At 44.7% G+C, this 23,995-nt stretch overlaps 1 protein-coding gene across 23 annotated transcripts in view; it reads left to right on the top strand.

Moving 5' to 3' along the window:
• PPFIBP1 (PPFIB scaffold protein 1) overlaps positions 1-23,995 on the top strand; it is a 103,819-nt gene that overhangs the window by 13,912 nt on the left and 65,912 nt on the right. For 21 of the 23 annotated variants that reach the window (XM_021539157.3, XM_085568830.1, XM_085568828.1 and 18 more), the window contains exon 2: positions 14,944-15,015. The gene's annotated coding sequence lies outside the window, so the exon portion shown is untranslated. Of the gene's footprint in view, positions 1-14,943; positions 15,020-23,995 lie in introns of all 23 variants that reach the window. The other 2 variants (XM_085568846.1, XM_085568826.1) reach the window with 1 other exon arrangement.

A 23,995-nucleotide genomic window follows, 5' to 3' on the forward strand; every position in this document is an offset into this window, starting at 1 on the left:
TGGTAGGGACATTTCCTCACACAAAAGTAGCAGCCTTTGTCCCTGAGCTACTCTGTGGGTTTGAGTCCTCTCCATACATTGATGCTGTCTTTCCCTGCATCTTTTCATCTTGTGTGTGCATTCTGTGAGCTGACCTGTGCTGAGGAGTCCCTGCCAAGACCTCGTGCAGGTTTTGGGAGTGGAACTGCCAGGCTCCCTCCTACACAAGGCTGGGGCCTCCAGCAGTGCAGAGCTGGCTTGGTTTTCAGGAAAACAGAATAAAGCAGGTCGGTATTAACTTGTCTTCACAGAGCTGATCCTGGCTGCCTCTTAGCTGGGTCATAGCTGGTAGAGAGAGAGAGACTTCCAGATTTTAATGTTGTGAAGAGAGAGCCTGTGCTTGGTTGTGTCTTCATAACTGTTTTCTGTCACTGAGTGCACGCCTGGAATAGTAGAAGGTAGTGTTACATTTCTGGACAAGGCTTTGAACAAGATCTGCTGTCAAAACAGCTTGATAAACTGCTTACTGTGATGCAGAATGCTGGTCTGTCGTTTTGCAGATTGAATTGCTGGAAAGCTCTCATGATTATTAAAAGATACTTTGTGTTAATTTAATTTCCTGTAAAAGACACAAGCTGGGTGATTTAAAGAAACAAAGCAAATGCTTAAGGTAAAAGCAAAATCTTCGTCTGTGCATATGCAATGCTTAAATATTGTATACTTCTAATGACATCCTGTGCAGGGACAATGTAAAAAAATAGACATAAAATCCCTGTACTTTAAAATTTGTCAGTTTTGAAGAAAGCTGGAAAATGAGTAATGAAGCCCAGGCAAAGTGGGAATGAAGAAAGCATTGGTTTAATATCTTCTCTGAGTGCTGAGAAGCAGGAAATTTTCCCCTTATTGTATTTTAAACGAGTTTAAAACTCTGTTCCAGACAGCTTGTGAGCAATCAAAATTCAGAGGTGGTTTTGTGAGCAGAAGGGCTATTATTTGGGCTTTCTGGCTGGGTTCCAGCTCAAGGGATCTCAGCTGGGGTGAAATGCCTCCTTTCCATAGGCAAGCATAACTGTTGCCTCCCCCTCCTGTTCCTCAGGGACCGGCAGCATCTCCTCCCATTTTTTTTCCTGCTGATATCCTTCAGAACTGAGTTAAGGTTGAGTCATCTCACCCATATATATTGAAATGGACTCCTGCTGGCAGTGAAGGGCTTGTATGCCCAAGATACTGAATGATTGTCTGGCCACTCTTCCCTTGGTGAGCAGCTGAGGAGAGGTGTCCTCAGCTGTGTGTCCCAGTGGAGCTGGCCCCTCTCAAATGAGTCAAACATGAGCAATCTTGGGCACTCTTAGAAGGAAGAGTGCTGCCCTGGATAGCAGTAGCTGTGCTTTTAAGGATGCCAAGGGGTCTGAAAGCTCTGCTGTAATTATATACAGCACTGAACTTTAAAAACAGGTATATAAAAGTATGTATACAAATGTTGTGTTGCTTTCTGAGTTTGTCCACAGGGTATGACAGAGGTGTGTTGGAAGTAGTGGGGAATACTTGGAGAGCTTTGGGGTCCCTGAATGTTGGTTGCCTGCAGTGGTGCTTAGGCACTGCTTAAATGTGCTTAATTAAACATTTGCCTGTGTCTCCTGCCAATTGAAGTGCTCAAATTCAATATGTAGATGGGAGGGCAAGTTGGGGACAGTGCTGGAGTTAGTTCTTCAATGTAGACAAACTCTCTGGTAATCAGTCTGTTTATCTAAGTGCTGCAGCAGTTCAGCATTCCTGTTCTGTCTGTTCCTTTTGCCTGTACTCTCCCCTCCTGCTGCACTGCTGCTCAAAGTCCATCTCGCCTCAGAAGCGCCTCTGCCTATCAATAATACATCAATTGATGTTCCTCGGGCTGTGTGTGCTTCATAAAGTGTATTGTGTGGATAGCTGCTTGTATAATTTCCAAAGGCTTTTCCTTGCAAGAAGCCTGCTAATGCAGCATGGTTCATCATTAATTGAACTTATCACGTTGTGATATTTCTCTTACAAATACCTGACCCTGGAGTGTGTATCCAGGTGGTGTTTTATTTACTGTGTCTTGTTAAAGAGCTTTGCTGTCTCCTGTTGCTGCCTACTCTGAAGGAGTCATAGAATGGCCTAGGTTAGAAGGGATCTTAAACAACACCCAGCTCCAACCCTCCTGCCAAGAAGAAACCTGCCACTATCCCAGGTTGCTCCAAGAACTGTCCAGCCTGGCCTTGTACACTTCCAGGGATGGGGCAGCCACAGCTTCCATAGGCAGCCCTGTGCTAGGGCCTCAGCACCCTCCCAGGGAAGGATTTCTTCCTAATTTCTAATGTAACCCCATACTCTTTAAGTTTAAAGCCATTCCCTCTTACCCTGGCAGTACATTTCCTTGTCAAAAGTCCTTCTCCTGCAGCCCCAGAAAGTGCTTTAAGGTCTCCCTGGAGCCACCTTTTCTAAGGGCTGAGTAACCCCAGCTCTGAGAATCCAGCTACCATGTGTGACTTGAGCAGGTCCCCTTTGCAGGACAGCTCTGAAGCTGCGTGGTTCCCTGTCCCTGCAGCCCAGGATGTCCCAGCTGGTGTGGGGGGTTGCTGTGCTGAGCTCTCTGCGTGTGCAGCGTGGCTGCACTGAGCTGTCCCCAGGCTGGGACCCTCCCGGTGTTCCCAGACTGAGCGCTGCAGGTCACAGGAAGTACAGCTGTGTCACTTGGAGTCTCCTCAGTTCTCTAAAAGGATTTCCTGGGAACAAAGGCTCTTATTGCTCTTGTTCTTAAATTTGTTCTTTTTTTTTTTCTTCTTCTTCTGCCTGCTAATAATCTTGGCTTCTTGTTCACCGTTCTCTCCCTTTTTAAGGAGGCTGGAGAAATAATGGTTTCCTTGTTTTTTTTAATTCTGAACTAAGTTTGCTCTGTATCTCTAAGGCAAACAAATCTCCCTTTTACTTCTTCTTTGCTTAAGAATACCTTTAATTTAAGAGAAACTATAAATCTGAAATAACAGAAATTACAGCTTGACCTTTATTAATTAGGAAAACAGTGGTGTAATGAAAAGGCTACTGAGAAAGATCAGTGCAACAGTCACATGGCCCTTGTAATTTTTTTGGCTCCGCTTTTCAGAAAGCCCCATGATTTGCCAAAATTGGTTCTTAGCCAGTACAACTGAAGTGCCACGTGGGGCTTTAAGTTTGTTTTGATATCTGCCCTCACCCAAATGATCAGTTCCATCAATTTTAGATTGAGCGAAAGCAGAGGGGACAACTGGTGAGGGGTTGTAGCAGAGTTCCCTGCTGCCTCATCTGTCCCAGAGCAGTCTCACCCCACTGGAGCTGCCTGCCAAATGTGCTTGTCTGCAGTGCAGCCCTTCTTCCCCTGGCCAGGCAGTCTGGAGCAGGAGGACAGTGGGCCATGGGGATAACCTCTCCTTGCAGTCCAGGTGAAGGGCAGCATCTGGGGAGGGCTCTCAGGTGGCCATACTGCCACCTTCCTTCCTTTTCCCACCCCAGCCTGCCCCTTCACATCATCTTGGGGATAACTGGGGGAACAGAGAGCTCCAGCTGCTGAGTCAGTGGGCACATGCATGTCTGTATCATTCTCCCTCAGGGTTTGGGACTAGACTGCATCTCCACAACACTGACTATAAAGGATCTGTGACTGACATGAAAGGACTTGGAAAACATTAAACATTGGTTTAGCCCTGCTCTGGCACCTTCTCCTTCTGCTTTCATGACATGCAAGTGTGATCATCAGAACTTGGCTTTCTGGGACTAATCCAGCTGGCTCAAGGAGATGGGTATTTAGGTGGTGCTCCATGAAGTCAGTGCTGTGACTTTGTAAAAAGTGCCCTTTGAATCAAACCTGGTTCTTTTATGCTGGGACAGAGAGAATGGTCAGTGCTGGCCTGGGTTAGCAGACTCCACTGCTTATCTATGTTCAATGCTCTTTTCCCTCCTTGACTTTTCAGTGCTGTCAGGTCATACCTCATGTGGGTCCTGTGGTTTGCATGGCTGCCATGTGGGAAATCAGCTGCAATCCTCAATCTGCTGCAAATCTGGTGGAAAACTTTGTTGTTCAGCTTGAACAAGGAGTTGAGGAGACTTGTAGTGGCTCATTGACCCTTTGAAAACACTGTGGATGGATTGTGCAAAGTTCAGTCTTCAAAACCATATCCCGTGCTCTGGTGCATTTGTTTGGTTTTATCAAAGCTTATTTTGAATTCTGTATCAGTATCCTTGTATGGAGGTTCCAGTATTGCCTCTGGATTTATTACAGTCAACTTCACAGTGTTGGATTGGCATAAGCTTAACAAGTTTAAAAGGTACAAGCTTAATTAAAAGTAGTAGAGTGTTTGGATAGGAAGTCAATACAGTACAATTAAGTTTCTCTGCACCTAGCCAGTAATTATACAAAATTCATTGCAGTATGGAAAGACTGTTTGGAAACAGAAGCATAGAGAGATGTAGAAGGAGGCTTTTGCAAATACTAACTGCCTGAATTGTTCTACTCTTAAAAATAATTTTCTCCCTTTTGTCTGAAATAGTACTATTTTTGCTGTTTGGAGTTCATAACTGCAGCCTATTCCTTTGCTTGGTGTGGGTGGTTTTAAACAGCTAAAGCTTTGAGGTTTGTGTGTCATGAGGTACTGCAATCCAGTCATTCATTTTCTCTTCCTTGGTGAGTGTTTACGGAAATTTTGAGGGCTCAGTGAGGACTTGGACTCATCCAGAAGCAAAATCATCTGTCGTGAACACTCTTGGATTACAGAGAAGGCTGGATACAAATCTGTATTCCCAGTTTTCAACTAACTTGTAGGGAGTGGTAGTCAGTGCAAGACAATGATTATTAAAGCAGTGACCTTTTCAGCATCCAGCATATTTATGGTCCAAGAACTGTTGGAAAAGCTATAGTGAGATGCATCTTCAAAGTCTGGGTTGCACGCACAGGACTGGAGTCCACCAGTTTATGCTGTGTTTTGTTGCTTTCCCTGAGGGAAGCCTGGAACAGTGAGATGAAGGGATGTGCTGGAGCCCCTGAATGGGTTGGCAGCAGAGCCCTGAACCCGAAGCCAGAAACCAGTGCATGTTGTAGTGTGATCACCAGGCAGCAATTCTGGAGCCACAGCTCTGGACAGACACACAAGTGCATCGCTTCTCCTGCTGCATGTGGTGCCAGTGTCTGTGCTGCTCTCCTGTCCTGAGCATTATAGGTAAACTCCATTTACCCTGCTCTGCCTGGAGAGTTGAATTCTTCAGTGCTGCAGTGGTGTTTTGGTTTGTGTTTTTTTTTTAAAGAAGAAAGTTCATGGATTTCTTTTGGCAAGCAACTCGAAGTAAACTTAGAGATGTAAAGCTTCCTAAATTACTCATCTTTTCCACACAAAACTGGGTAAAATGTAGGGCTTGTCTCAGACATTTTCTAATGATCAAAAGTATCTGGCTTCAGACTGAACATCTGAAAGAAACTTCTGGGAAGGAGAGCCTTGGAATAAACAGCAAATGAAATCACTTTACAGCCCTCTTTTGTATTACCAGAGGAGGAGGAGAGTGATTACTTCTTAGCAAATTAGGCTACATAAAAGAACTCCATATAAAGATTATAAGTGCCCTAATGAGTAATAATCAGTGATGAAAGCAGAAAGGGGAAATGCGTTATCACCAGCTGCATTGCTGCCATGTCTCTGGGGATTACTGGGGTTTAATGAGGACCTGCGGGAAGCTCTTTCAGTAATTCCATCTTGCAGGAGGTGATCTCAGCCTACAGGACTTCAGCTTGCATGAAGAGTGGGGGAAAATCCTGAATTAAAAAACAATGTGGTGTTGCATGTTGGGAGCCCTGTGCTTGAGACGCCTTCTCTGTAGACGGGAGGTAGCAGGCATCTTCATGTGGCAAGTTGTGCAGTGCTGCACACACAGCTCATACAGATCTTCCCAGTTTGTCCTTCTCTTCTCTGCACTTAATTTCTTGTGTTCTGTGGTTCATCTAGACCACCCTCTGCAGAGCACTGTGTTGATGTAGTCCTCTCTTATGCTCCTCTTGATCTGCAGAACCCCACATTTAGAAGAGGGTGCCAGTTGAGTGTCTCCTAGACCTTGTCTTTGCTGGGTTAGAGAGATGCTAGGTACCTAAGGATAGTAAACAAGGAATGTGTAGGAGGTGAAGGTTGTGTTGCAGCTCAGCAGCTAGGGGGTTTCATAGAAATCCAAGTTTTTCCAGTGTTTTGCAAGTGATGACTTGCCCTGTAGATAAAGCAGGAGCTGTGTTTTACTATTTAGGCAGATATGGAAGGCTGTTTTCTCCCCTCATAGGTTTATAGGATTCTTAGAGGAAGTTTCAGGATCAATGGAACTGAGACAGAAGTCCATCATTGAATCAGTCTCTCATGCTGTGTGTTGAGGGGTCTCTAATGAGACTGAATGACTGTGTACAGTAATGAGGGTGGGTTTGGATTGCAGGAGGTGAGAGATATGGTGGTGACTTCCCCTGAAAAGACCTTTTGGAAAGACCTTCTCCCATCTCCATTGCTTCCACCATCCCCTCCATGGGGCAGCAGCACGTACTCCTGGGTATGGCTCAAAGGGACAGACCCTGCAGCCTTCCACTGAGAGGCTTAGGTTTCACCCAGCCCTTTTGCACAGGGGATGGATCTCTCCATGCCCCACTACCTCTCCTGAAGATGATCCCTTCCCCGGTTTCCATGGTGGGAAATAATCAGTTTAAGTGATACTGAAGTCCTTTTTGCTGTCTCCCAAATTTTACGCAGTTAAAAATCTGTTTGGCTGAATTGTTGGATTCTAGGAACATCTGTTTTTAGGATGTTTAATAGAAGCATCTTTGTGTAGGATGTATCCTGCTTCTATTATTAGTTCTTCCCTGTGGGAATGATAGTTATTAGGTGATTTCTAAATGAAGATATAACACAACAAATACTCATTGTTGTGCTTGTTTACCCTCAGAATCTTCTAAGCAGTTCTTTAACATCTGACCTTTCATTTTGGAGTCTAAGCAAAGCTCACCTCTTTCCTTAAAAAAAACAAACAACTGCTGTTCCACAAAACAAACCAACCAATTAAATATGAAATATTTATTTATCCACATTTCATGTGAAATACGAAAGTGGCTCTCACTGAGCTGGTTTCTGCTTGGCTGCTATGGTGGCTAGGGCTTGTTCTTCCATGAGAGTGAAAACTGGGTGGATGAAGTAGAAGAGTTTATTGGACTAAGCCGAGTGGAAAGCTCATAGGTGAAGATGCTGTTTTCTGGGGTCAGATATACAATCATAGACTAGTTTGGGTTTGAAGAGGCCTCAAAGATCATCCAGTTCCAGCCCTCTGCTGTGGGCAGGGACACCTTTCACTATCCCAGGTTGCTCAGAGCCCCATCCAGCCTGGTTTTGATATCCCATCTAACTCTGTTTCAGGATGTGGCACAATGAATTTTGTTGGCTGAAATTCATTGTGATTTAAGGCTTAGTGTTTTTGTGGGGTAACTTTACTTTTATGCCCAGGCTCTGTCTTGTTCCCAGGCCCAGTGTTTGGAAGCTCTTTTCCATAAACCTCCTTGATCCTGACACACTGCAGTGCTTGGCTCGGAGCCCTGGGCTGTGGATGCCAGCACCTGCTATTAATAAATGGAGCCAGACTATCCCAACTGGAGAGAGATCCTCTCATCACAGGACACATATGTGCTCCTGGCAGGACCAGCATTTTCTCCATGCTGCGATCAGGACACATGTTGCTCTTGACCTGGGGTGTTTGCAGGAGCAGTGGAGCTGTTGTGGGTGTCTTCCTGTCTGGAGGCTGGCTAAAGTGCCTTCTGACAAGTGGTGGATGTGGTTTTGCATATTATGATCCTGGAGAGCTTGGGGGGAAGCTGCTGGTGGTGGCTTTTTAACTTGCTGTGTAATTGGTATGCCCTTGGAGTGATGGTCTAGAAGTGGAAAGTGATTTTGCATCTTGTTTAGCCCCTGAGCCTTGTACTCTGCCTGCAAATTTTCAGTCTCATAAACTGCCTCCTTGCTATTTTCTCTGAGCGAAAAGCTGCTTTTTCTGTTGTTGCAAGACACTGACCTCTTTAAAAAAGGGCAGACTGAAAGCTAATGAAGTTTTTCCTCTGAAAATAATGCTCTCTAATTGTTAGTGAAACAGTTTTTAATATTGGTGGCAACATCCTTGTTTATTCCTTAACTAAAGTGCTGTAATAGGTTAGTTATAAAGCAAATTCCTGAATAAAATTAGTAAGTGGGACTAACTATATTAACCACTGGTGGCTGTGGGGCTTGCCCTGAGGTTGCTGATGGGCCAGACAAAGGAGGGAATTGCCGAGTTCCTGCAGCAGCATCTGCTCCTGTGAGAGGCTGATTTGGATGTGTCTTCTCTACTTGCATAATAATTTCCCCCAAAGGTGTAGGAATGTGACACCTGTTTGGATCTCTTCACCTTCTGCCAAATGTGGTCAAAACTGACAAGCAAGTTGAAAATTTAATAGGGTGAGGACTGACAAACAACACTACCACATAAGCTTAATTTCCTTAAGAATCCAGGCCAGAAATATGTGCTGAGGGTTTTATTCTGCAATCATGTGCTTTAAAATTTTGTGGAACAATGTGATTAGTAGAAATGGTACTTTCAGGATCATTTGCAGCACATATGAAAGCAGGACAGCTGAATCCTGGTGTGTGCATGTGTATTAGCGTGTAATCAACTTGAAAGGGCTGAAACAACCCAAGTGTCTGCGCAAAATACAGGTATAAAACTTACTTATGAAGCTGGCAAAACATCTAGTTAAGTGCAGTTTTCAACTCCAATCTTTTGACTGCCTCCTCTTGACAGCAGCAAAATGATGTTATTTTGTTCTTTTTCTTGGTAAGTGCATTTGTGTTTTGCTTCTTGCAATGCTTCATCCTCACTTCCCAGCTCTGGAAACACAGAGTTGGGCTGTGTGTGCTTCAATAACAGGATTCTGTAAGCTTGTGGTGATTGGAGCTGTTTTTTGAGGAATGTCAAAGTATTGTTGTGAATGTGAAGGATGCCCAGAATGATTAAGGGTAATTGAAGGGCAGGCATGTTCCTGGAAAGTGTTATGGGGAAGCTTATGTGAGAGCCTGATGCCTTTTTGTCAAGGAATATCTTGTGCTAATTTTGAGCAGAGCTGGGAAGGAAGACAGAAAGCACAGTGTGGCAGCACCAGTGAGGTTTAGGAGATGAGCACCACTGATAGGGCAGTGCCCTTTGCATTTGATGGAGTGTGCCAGGGTTGAAGGGATCAGGGACATGGAGACTTTTCCATGGCTCTTTTGCATATGTTGTAGAATAAAACCAAACTGGTGCCTGAGAGAGAAAACACTTTGATAATCTTTCTGTGTTCATGTAGTGATAGCAGTGCTTCACTGTGATATCTTGCCCTAAAGAAAAAGCAGTGTCCTCTAACAGACCTCTCAGCCTCTGTGTGCTTTGGGTTGCTGTCTGATTAACAGGATCCATGGCTTTAGTCACCTCAGTGCCAACAAATGTGGCACAACTGTGAGGGGAGAGCACTGACAGCACCAGCACCAGCTCTTAGATCTGTCATTCTCTCATATCTGATTCCACAGACTTACCATCACCCTGCTTCAATATCATGGGTTTTGGGGATGAGATCTTCAGTTAAGTGAATGAAGTGGTCTTCATGTTTCTCAGACAGTTCTGCATCTTCCATCAGCTGACATCTGCATTTTCACAGATGAACTGCATAACCTGTTGCTTTGTCTTTAGCTTGTAGAATTAAAACAAAGCACTAGCTGACAGAAACTGCATGCAGTGGCACTCCAATTCAGAGATGGACACAGTGATTAATATAAAATTAGTCATAGATTAGTCATATTTTTTCTTTGTGTAAGTCATGTCTAGTTTCACTTAATATCTGATAAGTTAGTGATTTGAAAGCTTTTATTTAAACCTTCTGCAGTTTGTTCTTGCTGCTGGTCTTACAAGGACTTCATTGAATAGTCTATCTTGTGTTATTCATCTCTGACCCATGAAATTATTCAGAATATTTTATTATGCTTCCAGAAAGTGTTTCTTTGCTGTGGTGATTGGCTATATTGTCTGTATCCTCCAGTACTGCTGTGTTGATTTGGTGACTTTTGTGCATGTACATTGTTCAAGTGTGCTATTTTGTGGTAGGAAATGTGTGAGCTATCAGCTGGTTGGGTCACTGGAGTTAATGATGTGGTTAGTTTTGTTCAGTTGTGCCAGACCCCCTGGGTTTGGATCGAAACTTGTTTTTTAAGCTCAAGGCTGGCACTTGTAAATGCACAAGTTTTGAGTTTCAGCTGAGGGGGCAGTAAGACCCAAAACCAGACTGCCTTGTTACCGTGGATGCTGTGTGATTTTTTTCTGTGTCAAAATGTCTGCGGCCTTCCAGAATCCAAAAATAAAGATAAGGTCTCAAGCATCTGTGTTTTCTGTTCTTGTCTAATTTGTCTGAGTGCAGCTAACCTGTCCCAGCATAAATAAGAGATCTGCTACATGGTGTGCAGGGACTGAAAAATGCATCCTGGGACAGGGTGATTTAAAGGTGAAAGAGGCTGTGTTGGTGGGTGATACTTGGTGTGGATGGATGGTGTATACTGATGTGAGGAAACCATTCAAGCTGCAGTTCTGATTGCTTCCATTCAGACTCAAACCAGCCTTTGCCCAAAGGCCTTTCACAAAAAATAGTGTAAGACACGCATCAATGACTTTTTCCATGAAAAACCATTAGCTCTCCAGAGCATTCAAATTGTTAGTGTTTCTTCCTTGCTTTGCTTCTTGGCTTTAAATCCTCCTCCCACCTTTCCAAGGCAAGATAGTTGGACACAAATCAGCTTGCATCAGTGACTTCCTTGGAATTGTGTACGTTAATAATTTTTCCTTAGTAGTTTTGAATCCTGTTGCCTGTGGAAATTTCTTTTTAAAATGTAGGAAGAATGTCATAGTAGCTTTTTAATTGAAATACAAACAGACAGACATGAGGCAAGTGTGTGGGAAGGAGCAGTAATTTGAATTGTGCTGTGCCTACCCAGATCCCATGTTAGAGAGTAATTTTTTAATAGACAGGAGGGGCTCTTTCATATATTGCATCTCAAAGCCCTGCTTTTCTTGGTCAGAAATGATTAGGCAAAACAGATCTTTATTTTTATCTTGTAAAGAACACATATGAATCAGACTATTTGCCTACAGTGTTCTTGCGTTCTTCTGGAAATACTCCTGAAACAAAGCTCCTGGGAGTCTCAAAGCTAAGAAATAGTGCTGCACCTTTCTTGTTAAGCTGTGCAACATGTGATTTTTTTCAGGTCTTTGAGCACAGGGCTGTGTCCTGTTTAAATTCACACAGCATGTAATTAATTGCATGCAGTTGTGCATCTTTGATTTGGAAAATCAATGGTTGGCTATTACAGAAAACATCTGATTGGCAAGGTAAAATATTACTGCTAAACATATGAGATTGTGGGATTAGGATTTGCATTTTCTTCCTGGTTCAGAGATTAGAGTCTGGAAAAGAAGAAGAAAACCATATCATGCTCCTTTCTTTCCTGGAGATAGTGCTTATACTTTGTGATGTTCTCTCTGTGAAAACAAAAACCCAATTAACTCTCACCTGATTTGCCTAGTCCTGCTCTTCTTTAATGATTGTTCCTAATGACTGGCTCTTGGTTATGAGTGTGATTTTCTGGAGGTTGTTTTCTTCATACTGAAGGTGAACTTGGATTGAACTTGGTGGAGGGCTTTGCTCTTGCTGTCCAGGCTGGAGATGCCCCAGCCACCAGCATGCCTTCAGGTCAGGGCTGTGTGTGACATGGGAGCAGCTCTTCCCTCAGCTCCTGTTCTTGGATGATAATTAACCCTTCCAGTTAAACCAGAAAAACCCCACCCTTTTCCAGAAGTCCCAACAAGTCCCAGTTTTCACTCGTCGTCCTGAGCTCCAGACTTTCCCTGGGAGCTGTCAGCCTTCCTGGCATCCTAGTGCAGGGCACAGGGTGAAGCTCCCTGGATCTCTGTGTCCTATGCAATGTTCAGGCTGGAGAAATGCAGGATGAACATCACAGGTAGTACTATGGGAAATACTTTTATAAACAGTCTTCACTGTTGTGAAGGTGAGGGTGTTGCAAGAGGGGTTTCTTTAGCTTAGGGTTAGAGGGTGTCTGCTAGGGGTAGTGTTAGGGTTTAACCCCAACCAGCAACTAAACCCCACTTATTCACTCCTTTCCTGGTGGGATCAGGGGGAGAATTGGAAGGGTAGAAGTGACAAAGCTTATGGGTTGGGATAAAGATGGTGTAATAGGGAGAGCAAAAGCTATGCACACAAGCAAAGCAAGGAATTCATTCTCCACTTTCCATGAGCAGGCAGGGGTTCAGCCAATCCCCAGGAGACCAGGGCCCCATCACAGGTAGAAGTGACTTGAAAGGACAAACACCAGCACTCTGAACATCCTCCCTGAGCTTTATATATTGAGCATGATGCCGTAAGGTCTGGAGTGTCCCTTTGGTCACCTGGGGTCAGCAGTCTCAGCTGTGTCCCCTCCCAACTCCCTGTGCACGCCCAGCCCCTCACTGGGGTGGGATGAGAGGCAGAAAAAGCCTTGGGTCTGTGCGAGCCCTGCTCAGCAAGAGCTAAACCATCCCTGTGTTATCCCCGCTGTTTGCAGCACAAGTCCAAAATTCAGCCCATGCTACCCGCTGTGAAGAAAATTAACTCTATCACAGCCAAAACCATCACCAGAAGTTCATTAGTCAAAATCAAATTGAGTTTGAGGAAGGAAGGATGTGGGGGAATGGGAAATGAAGCCCACTTCCCTAGCAGCCTGGGGAGCAAACTGAATCCTTGTGTTGCCAGGGTCTGAGGCAGTTTGTTCCCTTTTGAGGAATGCAGGGACACGTTCCCTCCTCATCAGCCAGCCCTGGCCGTACAGCTTGCCCGAGGTGTGGGCTGAGTGTGTAACTCTGACTGTGTCGAGAAGGAAATGACTAAACTTGCTGTCAAACCACCATTACAAAGAACATCTTTGATTTACCGAAACAGTGGTGGTGGAGAGGCTTGGGAATAGCTGTGGTGCTGGGAGTGGCAAGTCAGTCTGGAGGATGCCCTTGTGGGGAGTGTGAGTCTCCTGCAGTGATAGAGGGAGACGGACCTGGCAGGGAGCTTGGGGGCTGGGGCTACCCTGTGCTGCAGAGGACTCTGAGGGATTGGGGCAGCACCGTGGCTGCAGCAGGAGGGCCAGGCCAGCTGTGACGGGCAGAGGTGGCCAGTCCCACCTGCTGCAGAATCCCACACCACTGGATGTGGTGCTCTCTACATCTCCTTCCCCCTGCGTGTCCTGGCAGCCAGGGCAACAGCAATCCCAAAGGTCCCGTCAATCTGGGAGCCTCAGCTCCAGTCAGATACATGTAATGAAGGGGAGAAGCTCTGTCTAATTATAGGTTTTCCATTTTGGCCCTTCATATTACTTTAGGCAGGCTTAAAATAACACCATTAACTAACTTCTTTTCCCTGGCTTTGCAGTTTCATACATGACATTCTGCAGTGCCCTTTATAGAAACCTCAAATATTTTTTTTTCCCCGCCTACCACATTTTGTGTCTTTTTCCATCTGGCAGATGTTTTTCCCCTGTGTTGCGCAGGGCTCAGTACATAATTATTCTGTTGCAATAGCCTGGAGCCCCAGTCCTGTGACGGAGTCTGCTTGCACAGGCTCCTATGTCCTGCTCAGTTCTGTGTCATTTTTTTTCCCCTGGTGATTTTGTTCAATCTACTCTAAAAAACTGTTCTGAGAAGTAAGGAGCACCCAATCATTTGTGTGCCTTGAGATCATCTATTACAGCTTTTTACTGTATAGCCCTGAAAATGTTTGGGGATTTTTCCCCTCCCAGTCATACAAGGGCTGAATTCTCTCTCTTACAGTTTACAACCTCTGGATATTTGCAGTTTGTTGCCACAAGTCAACAACTAGTTAGTGTGCCTTTACTTTATTCCTTTATTTTTGAGCTGATTCTTTGCTTTCTGATCATGTTACTTGATTGTCTTAAACTCCTGCTCTTGCTCTTGTAATGATTTTTGTTTGGAGAGCAGTGTCTCAGTGTGCCAGTGAAGTGTCGCAGGTGGGGGTACACTGGGGTGTTCCTGGTTGTTTCCATCCTTCTACCAACAATATTTCACTGAGCATTTTTATTTGAATCACTTATTCTTAAGCTTCCTCTGATGGGAGCTCATGTAACTGCATAGGTTTGGAAGTTTTTAGTTATTAGCCTGAAGTTTTATTCCCCAAACTTTCCTTTTGCATTTCAGATTCAAAGCCTACCCAGTACTTTCTCCTGTAGTAGTTTTGTCAGATTTCCCATACCAAATAGCTCCTCTTTTGTCCACAGTCTGTAGATGGGAGTATCCGAGACTAAAACTTCCTGTCAAACCACAGGAACAGAGAACATCTTTGATTTACCAAAATAGTTACAGTAAAGAGACTCAGGAATAGTTGTTGGGAGTGAGTTGTGAGGTTGGTTCAGTGCTATGGGCTGCTCTGACTTCCACTGGCTTTACTTCACACCCTAATTTAAAAATGTTCAGCAGCACTGGGTGCTTTTTTGGGGTTTGTTTCGGTTGCAGTAGTGAGAAGGAAGCCTTGCCAGGCTTTACTTACCTTTGTTTTGTGCTATAAGTGTGTGATCAGCTGGGAAGGTCAAAGGCAGGCATAAGCCAACTGTGTAATGTAGAGATACTGAGAAATAATGTTGCTGGGAATTATTTGGAATTAACAAGCTCATTTCCTTTTTGTACATCAGTTGTCATCCGTTAATCTCTTGGTATTAGCTTTTTTAAAATGCTGTTATGTGCTTCATCCACAGTGCTTCCTGTATCCTGTATCACTTGATAATCAACTTCTACAAGATATCACTGTTAAGTCATCTCAGGCTTTGAGTGATTAATCAAAATCTCTATTTCTCTTTTTCTCAGTGTTGGATCTTTATATGGATCAGTGGTACTTGCTCAAGAGTGACAGTGGAGATCAACACTAAGTCTGTTCCTGTGAGTGAGTAATCTACCCCACTGCATTTCTGATGTCTATTATCTACTATCTGCTGCTTTTTTTTGTTTGCTTTTTGATATCTTACACAACAGCTCATTTGGGCTTTCATTTCAAGTGTCATTAAAATGATGCTGTATATGACTTCCAGTAAGAGTTGTAGAAGAATGTCAGTCTGCTTCTGCAGATATCCATTGGTTTTGCATATTTTAAAGGATGCTCCTTACTTGACACAGTCTAAGCTGTTGTTTATAGTCAAAGAAATGTGGAAAGTGTGTTTCCACATGTTAAGTGTTTTGCCACAGTGGATTTAGGGTTAGGGTGTGGACTGTGGCAGAGTAATGAAGTATATTTGGATTATCCAAGAAGCAAAACTAAAATGAGCTGTTCTGTGGCCTGTGAAGGGTTCAGGCCAGTGCCAGTGCACTGAAGTTTGGAGGGTTCAGCTTCAGCACAAGATCCACCTGGACATGCTGGGACTGAGTGATGTTGCTGTGCATGTGCAGTGAATCTGACTCAGCAGGTCTGTGACAATGTGCAGAGAAACTGCCAAGAGCTTTCAGATAACTAGAGCAAGTTCATGAGAAAATGCATTCAGTAAAACAGAGTATGTGTTGTGAGATCCTTTGGAAATGTCCCAGTTCTGTTGGCTTCAAGGAGCAGCATTTTGCATTTGGTCTGGACTGATTTGATCCAAGTAGCCTTGTGCATGTCAGAGCTGGCAGTCTTGTTTTGGGAATGGTTTGCCCTCATCTGCTTTGGTTTGGATTTTATGGTATGATTTAGCTTCCTAAATTCCAGCTGGAGAGCTGGGTCAGATTGCTGAGCCTGCACTTGATCCGTGCACCCTGTGGATGTGCTCACACCATAACTCCACAGCTGGACTCCCAGTCCCACAGGATGTGAGGACTGGTGTCTCATTTAAAACCCTATTTCCCTTATTTTACTCCCTTACCCTCTCCATAGCCCTTGGAGTGCTTCTTTGTGTCTCTCAAACCCTTCCCACACTAAATCACTGTGCATGAGCTCACTCTGGATTCACAGCTGCCCAAAGTCTTGCACCAGACCTGGAAAGAAGTAGGTGTTGTTGCTCCTTGTTTGTCAGAAACCCTAAAACTCCACTGCCAAAAGCTTTTATTCCCTGGGTTTTCAATGAGATCTGCTGGCTCCAGGAGTGGTTGTCACCTGTTGTCTCCCGTACTGGTCACATTTTGTTCATTTTTATTACTGCTTATGAGGCTTGGTGGGATTACACTCCAGCTGGATTTTCATCCACCATAGCTCTAAAAACATGGTTAAAAGTCTGATGCTGGCTAGCAGCCATGTTCTGCAGGATGTGTGTTCGGAGACTTTCAATCTGCTGGCATCACTGTGCAAATGCCTTGCCTTTGCTGGATGTCTCTCCCTCTTTGCTCCTCAGATGCTGTGCTGATTCCCCCTGCCCAGGAGCAGCAGAAGGCCTGGGACATTAATCTGCCTGGTTTTCCCTGTCACTGGTGCTGCTGCTCCCTGGGAAGGGGGTGTGTGTGTCCATGTCCATCCAGGGCTGTCGTGGCAGGTGCTCAGTCTTCCCTTCTCTGTTCCTGTGGCTCCAGGGCTGGCAGGTTTCTGGCATTTGGAGGAGTCACACCTGTTGCCCTCAGCAACCAGTCTGAAAAGCCTATTTCTCCAGCTGCTGCTTGCTTTCCCCATTAAACAGATAAATAAGAGCCTTTCCTAAGGTGGCAGGAAATTCTTATGCCTGACTGGGCACTGACAGGGGCAGGGGACTGTGTTTGGGGCTGCTGGCTGCTTCTCCCACATGGAGAAGAACATGGGCTTTTTTGCTGGGTTACCTACCACAAGCCCAGCACAGATGTCTGACCTCCCATCTCACCACACAGAATACACCAAAGTATTCAGAGTAGACTTTCAGTGCCTCTGCCCACAGTCTCTGTTTATTCATAAAAGCATAGATTTCCATCCCACTGTTCCCTCCTTGGCTAGCTCCATGTTAAACATGCTGCTGCCAGTTCAGCCGTGCCCCGCAGTAAGGCCACATATATAAATAATCCAGAAAAGCTAAATAAGGCTTTTAAAATAAGCCTTAGCAGAGACAGCTGCTTCAGCATGGTGCCGTGAAGACACAGAAACCTGGCTAAGTCTATGTAGCCAGAGTCAGGTGTAGTCCCTGCAGCTCCTGCTCTTTCCTAGCAAAACCCTGCAGGTTTGCAGGTGTGTCTTCACCCTCCTCCACCAGCTCTGTGTTAGGTCTGTGCTCAGTGGCAGCAGATTTTTGGTGTGTCTAAAGCTGAGACAGAGCATCACATGTAGCACTGAAGTAGTGTCCAGTCTACACACAGTTACGTATGTGCCTGTGTGCAAGAGGCAAAAATCAGTATTTGTGGGGTTTTCCCCCATCAATGTCACATGGAATACAGGAGGGAAAGAAGCACAAGGCTACTTCTGTGTGTTCCATTTATTGGTACTTGATTGCTTGTCCTGCTGGGCCCAGCCCACACACAGCTTTTCTTGGGCTTTTAATAGTTGTGCTAAACTAAATTGTGCTCAGAATAGTAGTAATTTCAGGCATTTCCCCAGAGCCTGTGGCTGCTCTGCATGTTTATAGGAGGTGCAGCACTGCCTGTGGTTGGGGCACGGGAGGATCCCCAGGCAGGCTGTGATGGGATTTTTCTGGTTGTCTTTTCCCTCCCTTTCTTTTGAGAGGAAATACTGCTGCTTGCAGAAAAGAAGTATTTTATTGTGCTTTTGCTCCTCACACTTTGTGATGTGGTTTGGGTAACCCTAATGTAACTTAAAAGTTCTGCTCACCCATAATTCTGATGGTGGCTCTGTAATACACATAAATCTCTGTGGAGAGGAGGGGTGGATGTATTTATCTCTAAACACTGAGCAGCCTGCCCTGTTTGTCCAGCATGTGACCCCTCTGTTGCACACAGCCTTTTCCTGCCTCCCTCCCATCCGGTTCTTCTTATTTTATTGACTTTCCCAGTCCTGGAAATTGCTTTATATTCAGAAAACATAAATTCATCCCTCACAAAGCTTGCAAACCTGATTTCAGTTCTTCCCTTATTCTTTGAAAAACTCTTTTTGCTCTCTTTAGGACCAAAAATGTATGATTTCCCTGTTTATTTAGGCAGGCTTATTTTGCCTGCAGAAATCTTGTCTAAAGCTAAGTTTCTTTGCTTGCATTTATAATCCTCTGAGGTTTATGTATTGGGAATAATCTTTGTGAGCTGGAAAAAGATTGTCCAATCTGTTTTAAGATGCCCCACTTTTTGAGTATTGCATCTCATTAGGAATACAGTTGGCTGTTTGCATGGCTTTTTTCTTCCTCTGTATAGCTTGGGGGAGAAAATATATAATTTCTTCACCTAGCAATAATGCTTGGCACTTTGCATCTTCAAAGAACTCTGTGGTTGTGGATTGAATAATTCCTATAACATTGTGTAGTAGCTTCTCGTTACCATTTCCTGTGTTCTACAGATGGGCAAAGTGAACAATAAGTCAAGTGAGCTTAGGCCATGGAAAGAGAAACAAGGTCAGTTTGAGTTCCCACCTTCCTGACTTCTACTAGAGCAAAAGAAAGTTTGATTCAGTTTGACACAAAGGGAAATATAACCATCTTTGCTATCCTTCTTCACTACTTATTTAAGTGCATTTGCTGGTGGTGTTTTTTGGTGTTTTTTTCCCCCTAAATAAGTTTTCTCACTGACTGATGTGGCTGTCTGCTTCTCAGTGAGTGGTTGGAAGTGTGTAAGGAATTGTCCAATGTTTTATAAAGGTAAAGCAGCATGTTAATGGGGTTAGGTCTGTGGGGTGTCACTGCTGTCTAGGGGATCACTTTGCTCCTTCCCTTCTCTTTCTTCTCAAACCAGAGGCAGGGGAAACCTTTTCTGTATTATTTGGGAATATTTTTCCCCCATTTTGTTTTCCATCTCAGACTAAGATGGGAAAAGTGAGCCTCAAAATGGGAACTGTGTCAATACATAGAAGCTGATCTTTCTTGTTTCATATACCACATGCCATGCTAAGATTTTTTTTTCCCCTCCCATGGACTGTAGTGGAAATTGTTGGCTCAGAGTGGTGTCTGGAATAATGTCATTTGCAGAAATAATTTCATACAATTGCACTGGGCTATAAGCCTTGATTTACAGCTGCTTAATGAACTGACGAGACCCCCAAAGGTGTTGCATGGCATATAGAAAAGGTGAGTGCTGTAGGCAGTGAACTGTGGAATTAGTTACAGGAGAAGTCATGTTATCAGTTTTGTTGCCTGCTTGCAAGAAGTTAGTTAAAACTTCTTTTTCAGGAATTCTGGACAAAGTTGCTTCGGAGCACTGATGAGTGTTTGGACAGTTTAGTCCTCTTGGGGAGAACAGATAATGTGTTATGTGTGGAGGAGCAGGGAAATCACATGAAGAATTCTTTCATCTTCCTTAGGAAAATCTCGTGGCTGCTTCCCTGCAGGCTCTCAGAGGTTCCCTGGCCACCTTCTGACTGGCTTCAGATGCCTGTTTGATAAACTTTCAGGCAAAAAGCCTTACTTGGCTTATCACAGCTTTATTCTGGGTATGCCATGCTAGTGAAGGCGGTGGAGAAAGCAGCTGTCTCCAGCCTTGTGCTTTTTTTGGGGATGCAAAACTTTGCAGAGACTTTTTTAGGGTCTCAAAATTTAGTTCCAAGATTATATTTAGTTTTCTGTTTCTGATGGGTGGGACAATATTCTGATGCCTTAGATGAGACCTTCAGCAATGGACTGCAGCACCAAGGTATCATAGCTAGTGTTTTTATTTTAATTTTTTTTTTACTTCCTTATATAGCTGATACTTCATTTGTGCATACTCCTTCCCAGTGCTGGGCAGAACTGTCCTGAGCCACTCTATGCTCCCAGGGCTCTAGTTTCATCCTTTGCTTCTCATTGCACCCAAATTGCTGATTACTTATTGCTGATTTTTTAAGGAACTGAATGTGGCTTTTCATGAATCTGGATGTTTTTCCCTCCCTGGGCTTGGGAAGCCCTCAGGGCTGAGTTGGGACCTGGACTTTGCAGCAGTGAGTGCAGAGCAGCTGGTGAAGGCTTTCATGCCTTGCTAGCAGGGTGTGAGTACTTGTGGTGGGGTCTTGGTGTCTCTCCTTTGTCATCTGACAGCTTCTCTCACTAGATTTTGATTTCATCTGCTTAAGAAAAATGTCAGCAGCTCAGCATGTGGGGAGCTGCATGTGCATCTGGTGGTGTTCTGTTGTGTTTGTTTTAATTTTGTGTCCTGTAATTTTTTTTGAGGTATTGCAGCCAAAAGTGGTGAGTGCCTCCAAGAATGTGCCCAGGGCAAATTGCTTGGGTCATGCTGACACCTAAGGAATTTTGTTGAGATCTTTTAGGATTTCTGGGAGCTCCTTATGTATTTAAAATTAAGAGGAAGGGACCAACAGGCTGGAAGGGCTGGAGGGTGATGGCCCAGGGTGGGTTAGATGGGGCTTTTTTTTCCCCTGGGGCATCAAACCACTGTCAGAAAGCACTGAGGTCTTCAGTGGAAAACCAATTGTTGTCATTTTTTCAGCTCTCCTCCTCACTGCAAATTGGCAAGCTCCCCATTTCTCCTGTGTTTGAAAGGCCGAGGTGACGCGGTCCAAGTCTGACAAGTGATAACTGGGGAGCCTGGCTGTGTTCTCTGGGGGGATTCCAGCTGTAAGCTGGCTCTCTTCTCAAGGAAGTGGCTTCCAGGCTGAGGTATCTGGAAAATATCAAGGGGTAGGTGACAAGGTGTGAAAGGCAAGGGCCACTCTGAGCAGGAGAGCGCTCCAGAAATCTGGCAGTGACAGCAGTGGGAGAGGTACTGGATGCAGCTGGAGATAGGCTGGAGCAGGAACTCTGTGTCCAATCTTTCTCCTCTTTCTAAGGGAGGCTCAGACCACTCTGCATTAAATTGGTGTTTGTCTTAGCCTGCTTATCTCTTGGTCAGCCCACACACTCGCTCCAGATGTTTTCTTATCTCAAAACTGGAGATGCACCTGAAATTGTCCTTCCAGGATTTGGAAGCTTTTTTGTTAAAGCTGTCTGTCTGCCAGTGTTTCCAAGGACACGTCACACTTAAAAATCATGGTATTAAAATAATTGCTTTTGAAAGAAAGGGAGGGTCATGTGCCCTACATCAGAAATTCCTCTTAGTGCTTATTAATCCGGTATATAAATGTCATGGCTTACATCCACAGGGTGTTTATATTGAATTTTTAGCTGCATCAGTATCTCTTGCTCCTCAGAATAAATGCCATATAATCTGGTAATGAGCAATATTCTTAATTTAGAAACCAAAAATAGGACATAGACAGATCTGGAGTTACTGGAAAAAAGTAGGAAATAGCCTTACTCCATGAGGGGAGAGTAAATTCAGTTGAATCATCTAGTGTTTAGTGTAATGGTAAGGCTAGAGAATTCTATCTGTTTCCCTGGGATGGCACAACAATTCCCATATTCCAAAGGCTTGATCGCCACCTCTTCTGAGGTGTGTAATGGGGTAGTTGGGAATCACCCTTCTTTCCACACCCTGAGGAGGTCCGTGCCCACCAATTGGAGGTACTTTAAGCAGTAGGAATTTAGGCTGATGCCCTGTTTGAGGGAGATGAATTTGTTCTGAGACCTACATTGAGCAACACTGGCTGGGACGAGATGAGAATTTGGGAGTGGAATAATCCTTGCTGTGGCCGGTGGGCATCATCCAAGATGTCTAATGTCTGGAGCATCTTCCAAGCTGACCCCTGAAGGAGGTGCTTTTTCTTATGCCCTTAGCAACTGTTCTTAAGTTACAGCAGTGGAACCAATAGTCATATAAGCATCAGTGGCTAATAAAAGTCATATAAGTATCAGTGGCTAATAAAGTCAGTTCCTGATATACTAAGGGTGGTGGTAATACTGCAGGATGTCCCTACGGGGTGATGACTCAGTGGCCAGTGCTTGTTTTCTCCACACCTGAGGGGCACAGGCTGTTAACTTTTAGCTCAGGTGCTGTCTGAGTGCTGGGCAGATGAGTGAAGTTTGTTCAGTGGCTTTCTGTGACTATTGCCTTTCCCAGACACAGCCTGCTCTCCCACCCTATGAACTCCCTCAGTGCAACAGAGCAGCACTTGTTTGCCCTGATTCACTAAGTGATTTTCAATTTGTGTTCTGTATGCGTTCTGTCTTGTGTTCTCTGTGTAACCCCTAAGTAAATTTTGCCTTGAAATATCTTGGTAAAGAAGTTACCTTTCTATGTGATGGTGGTGTCACACTGAACCAGAATGAAGTGGAGCAAGATCCATATTGGAAGTGAATATGTATTTGTTGCAGACTTGGTGTGAGTTTTGGAACTTCAGTGTTTTCTGTGGTTCCAAACACACACACACACACACACACACACACACAGACCTTTGCTCTGGTGGTGCCTCTGAGTGGAGAAGGAAGGCAGATTGTCACCATAATGTTCAGGATGTTGGTGGAGATTTGCTCACGTTGTGTTTGTGGCAGAGGCCATGTCTGGCAGATGCTCTGAAGTCCATCAAGGTGAGGAGAGGGCTGCTGTTTATTACTGATAGCACCCACAGGTTGCACAAAGCTGCCAGGATCTGTATTTTGAGGTCCTGTTTTGGTCACTTGGTCAAACAGGAATCCAGTGTTAAACATGTTCTCAGCAGCATTGACTTCAGTGGCATTAGAAACATGCTTGACATCAAATGTGGGCTAGTGCAACTTGCTGATCTCAGGCTGGGTGGGTCTTGCTGAAAAGCTCCTGTGCCGACACAGAGACTGTCGCTATTTCAGGCTGTGGCTCTGCTCGGCTGTCAATCCAATTTAAGGGGACCAGATTATAAACACTGTGAAATGCTGAGCTGGTGCAAAGCTGCTTTGCTGATAAGGAGCCGTTCAAAATATTTGGAAAGTTCAGCTCTGCTGCAGGACTGGGCAACCATTCCTGGCTCCACTCCCGGGGCTCGGTGCCAGGGGTGTTTTGGCTCGTTTGCCTGCTTGGCTGGATGCCGAGTGGCCGAGGCTTGACGTGCCCTCGGTGTCACTGTGCCCTCGGGACACTGGGGGATGGCGGTAGTAAAGCAGCCATGCTGGTTCTGCCATCTGGGCAGTGAACAGCTGTTGGTTCCTGTGAGGACAGAAAATAGTGTGGTGCATCCCATCGGGTGCTGCAGCGTTGCCAGGAATACCAAAACTAAGCTTATGGCAGCTCAGTCTCCTTGTATCTGCTGGGAAGCTCTGATAGGTGGGAATGCTGCATCCCTGTCTGAGGAAGAGCTTTGTTGACTGTCAGTGTTTCAGCCCCAGAATAGTCTGGCAACAGAATAATTTGGCAGCTTGCAAGTGCTTGCAGGAGCCTCTTTGTGGATTTGGTTGCATTTTGCTCCAAGACCTCAGTAGAGATTTCCACGCTTCCTTCCTTGCCCTTGTCCTGGCTGTTGCCCTTTCCCAGCCTGTCCTTCACAGCGCAACAATGTGCTAGTGTTTTATTGCTTCCCTCTAAGATTTTGGGCACTAATGGAAGTTAGAGAATCATAGAATGGTTTGGGTTCGAAAGGACATCAAACCCCATCCAGTTCCAACTCCTTGCCATGGGCAGGGACACCTTCCACTATCCCAGGTTGCTCAGAGCCCCATCCAGCCTGGTCGTGGGCACTTGCAGGTATCCAGGGACAGCCACAGTTTCTCTGGGCAACAACCTGTGCCAGGGCCTCACCACCCTCACAGGGAAGATTTTTTTCTTAATATCTAATCTAAATGTACTCTCTCAGTGTGAAGCCATTCCCCCTTATTTGTCTCTCCAGTTCCTAATGAAGACTCCCTCTCCGGCTTCCTTGTAGACCCCCATCAGCTACTGGAAGGCTGCTATGAGATCTATGTGAAACCTTCTCTTCTCCTATTTTTTTTTTTATCAAATTTTTTATTTATCAAAATTTTTTTTTTTTTTTGTCATGTATAAACTTAACACCTTTGCATCCTGT

This window comes from Lonchura striata, chromosome 1A (assembly GCF_050655825.1).
Source record: "Lonchura striata isolate lonStrDom1 chromosome 1A, ASM5065582v1, whole genome shotgun sequence".
NCBI lineage: Eukaryota > Metazoa > Chordata > Aves > Passeriformes > Estrildidae > Lonchura > Lonchura striata.